Raw genomic sequence first — 4,066 nt, 5'->3', positions numbered from 1 at the left:
TTCTTCGAAAAGTGTCTAACCCGTGTCTCGAGGCTTTCCACAACTTCGTGTTTATTCGTATGTGTTAGTTTTTTTTCTTTCCTTTCGTTCCAAAGATATTTTCTCACTTTTCCCTAACAATTTCTTAAGACTAAAAAATCGATTATATAACAAAATCCAAATAGATGCCAAAATATTTATCCCTAGTACAAGACAAAGAGCTATTTTTTCTTCTTTTTTTTAAAAAAAAATTCTTAAATAATGTTGCATGACTTTCAAGGATACTCACGTAGTCTAATAAAAAGCGCCATTCAAATATCTCTAATCTTTTCCCATTCTTTTGACAGTTTTTATTCTTAGATACGTCTACTCATTTAATGAGGCCTCTTTTGGACCGTTTTTAATTATTATTGATGCCATTTATATTTCATTTTTTATTGTATTTTCTCTTTTTTTTTTTTTGGTTGCCATTATTACAATTTTTTGTAATTTAGGTTTGTACCGTCTCATTGTACAAATTTGTAATTTCGTCCCGATGAAAGGGACGTGGACGTGTCCGCAATTATTTACAACACGAGCAACACGACAAGAAAATGTATGTATCCCAACACACACCCTTTTTTTTTTACTGGTACTGTATTAATAATAAAAATGTACAAGAGTTCCGGCAATTAGTTACATATCAGACCAGTAGATGTAATACAATTAAAACAGAATATTAAAGAGACTCAAATCTATTAAACCAGATAGTGAGTAGATTCTCATCACCGAGCATGAAACCATGTTCACCGCGAAGAGAGGAGAGACGACGTCTCACCGTGCGTAGGGCCTCCTTACGCAGTGATGTAGCTGGCATGGTTTCTCCTCCATGAAGATGAGCGTTCCGCTGGCGCCAGAGGAGATAAACCGAAGCCTGGAATAGTAGAAGCAACATATATCGCAGAGTACGAATGTGTGTAATCTTTTAGAGCTTGTAGGTGATCAGCAAAGGAGCAACAGTCCCCAAATCTCGGTTCAACTCCCATCACCGAACCAGGCCAGACGATTAGTGAGAAGATGCATCGAAAGAATAAGTGGTCAATTGTTTCTAGCTCAGTACCGCAAAGGTAACACACGGTATTGGCAGCTATTCCCCATGATGCCATGCGGTCCATTGTTTCTAACCTGTTTTGAGCAGCCAACCACACAATGAATGAATGTTTGGGGATAGATTTCGAGAACCAAACCTCACGGTGCCAATGAATAGGCGGTTGGACCGGTTGATAGTCCAACCATGCTCTGGCCGTCGAGAAATCTGGTAGTCGTTCTTTGTCGTACACTGCAGACCAGTAGAATCTGTCTTCACCAGCCGTTACCAGAGGAAGTCTCAGTTCGAGGATTTTGCAGTGGGCTGCTAGTATCTCATCTGTCCGTGCCGGCGGAAGAGACCATTGCCCACCTTCTGTCACCTCCCCCACTGTAGCAAGACGGTTAACTCCAAGCTGTCTTGGTCCCGTCTCGCCTAGACGCTCAATCAAAGCTCCACTCCAGAAACTGCACTTATCTCCCCTTCCCACCCTACAACGCAGGAACATCTTCGCCATTGGTCGCAGTTTAAGCAGCCGTTTCCATGTCCAACTACCCCGACTCGATGATCTGAGAAGCCAGAAGCATTTCCCTTGAAACAGGTGCTCTTTTGTCCAGGCGACCCACAGTGAACCACCTCTCGTAAACAGGATCCAAATAAGTTTCAAGCAGAGAATTTTATTCCAGTCTACTAGTCTCTTTAAGTCCAAACCTCCTTTGTCCTTCGGCTGACAGACACTAACCCATGATACCTTAGCACCTCTAGCTGTCGTCGGTGCCCCATACCATAAGAACCCTGCACACATTCGCTCAATTTCCTTTGAGCAGCTTGACGGGAGGATAAACGCCGATGCCCAGAAATTTACCACACTATAGATCACAGATTTGATGAGTTGTAACCTTCTTGCAAATGATAGGTGTCTTGCTGTCCAAGAGCACATTCTCATTCGGATGGTGTCTAGTAAGGCCAAGCATTCACGGTGACCGAGCTTAGTGGCGAGTAGTGGCAGTCCCAAGTACCGAGTTGGCAAATGAGCAAGCGATATGCCTAAGCGCTCAGCTAGGGTCGTACCCAACCCTGCATCATAACCATCAATGAAAATATTAGTTTTTTGTTTGTTTAGCCTGAGGCCCGAAGCGAGGGAGAATTCCTCAAACAATCCCATGATTCTAGTCAATGACTCCGCGGAACATGTCGAGAAGACTAAGATGTCGTCCGCGAAGCACAAGTGTGATACTAGTGGCGCTTTGCACTTTGGGGGAAGAGAGATGTTGCCATCCATGGCTGCCCTGTCAAGAAGTCGTGACAAGACATCCATCACAAGCACAAAAAGGTGAGGTGAAAGTGGGTCCCCCTGGCGCAAACCTCGTTTCCCAGCAAAAAACCAGTAGATTCTTTGTTAAACGCTATTGAGTATGCTGGGGTGGTCATACACTCCTTGATCCATCCAATGAGCCGCTCCGACAAGCTCATAGCGTGCAGGATGTTGAGCACAAAATCCCAATGCACCGAATCAAATGCTTTTGATAAGTCCATCTTGAGTAGAGCTTTTTGCGGCCGCCCCCGTAGTTTAAACTCCGCCACAATTTCTGTCGCCAATAGGACGTTTTCAGAGATGTTTCGTCCCCTGATGAAGGTTGTTTGGTTCCTACCAACAGCTATGGGCATTATACATTGCAGTTTTCTCACCAGCAGCTTTGATATGATCTTGTATATCGTGTTCCAGCAGAAGATAGGCCTAAAGTTGTTGAGCCGGTCTGCCCCTTTTACTTTCGGAATCAAGGTAATCAGGGTAGTATTCCATTGCTTTAGCATTCTCCCTGTCGTGAAGAACTCCTTTACTGCAGCTATAATATCTCCTCCAATAATGTCCCAGCATGAGGATAGAAACTCCACCGAGTATCCATCCGGCCCTGGAGCTTTGTTCTTCGGTAATTTAAAAACCACATCTCTAATGTCATCGTCTGTAAAAATACCTTCAAGCGCGCGGTTAATGGCATCTGAGCATCGAAAAGGGATGAGATCTCTCAGCTTATCAACAGACCAACATCGGATGGTGTTGTCTCGAGTCCCCAAAAGTCGTTGGTAATAGTTCACAGCCATCGATTTCATCTCTATAGCGTCATGTGTTTTAATCCCTGCATCATTTACAAGAAAACGAATGGCGTTAGCTGCTTGCCTCGCTAGTACCACCCGGTGGAAGTACTTAGTGTTTTGATCTCCTTCTTTAAGCCACCGAATCCGAGATTTTTGCCGTAGGAAGGACTCCCCGATCGCCGCTAGTGATGACCATGATGAACGGAGAGTCGCTTCCCTTCTAGCCGTGTCCAATGTGGGCTGCTTGTTTGGTTTTCCTGGGATCTCAAGAGCGAATCTAATTCCTAAGAGATCATGTCTAGGGTTTGCGCAGCGGATGAAAAACAAAAATTTTGATGAAACCCTAAAACCTATCATGCATGATCTTGTAGAAACGTTAGAACGCTTACCTCAATCGATCTGGGGCCTGTTTCAATTGATGTGTTCGTCCGATCACTTTAGGCAGGAAGAATACCTCGCCCTCTACACGTATCCACACTTCGGGATGAATTCCAACCTTTGGAACTTGTCTGCTAGGACTCGAATCTTCTATTCGATGATGTGCTTTGAGAAAAAGAGATTTAGATCACTTCTTCAACCCTCTAGACTCTCCAAAAAGGTCTGAAGAAGTTCTATTTTTCGGCTCCTTAGTGTTAGGATTATTAATCTCCTCTTATTCAAGTCATTAACCCTAGATTCGGACTTTAAAATTAAATCTGAAACCCAGACCGAACGGACTGCTTAGTAGTCCGTTCGGTCTGGACACTTGGTCCGTTCGAACCAGTCTTATAACTAGGTCCGTTCGGTCCGACGGTCAGTCCGTTCGGTCCAATACTTGGTTCGTTCGGACTGGACTCTCTAGTCCGTTCGGTCCAACAATTTGGTCCTTTCGGACTAGATGCTCCGGTCCGTTCGGTCCACTCCTAGACCGAACGGTCCGGACCT

This window comes from Tarenaya hassleriana, unplaced genomic scaffold (genome assembly GCF_000463585.1).
Source record: "Tarenaya hassleriana unplaced genomic scaffold, ASM46358v1 Cleome69, whole genome shotgun sequence".
NCBI lineage: Eukaryota > Viridiplantae > Streptophyta > Magnoliopsida > Brassicales > Cleomaceae > Tarenaya > Tarenaya hassleriana.
Note: the sequence above shows the minus strand (reverse complement) of the source record.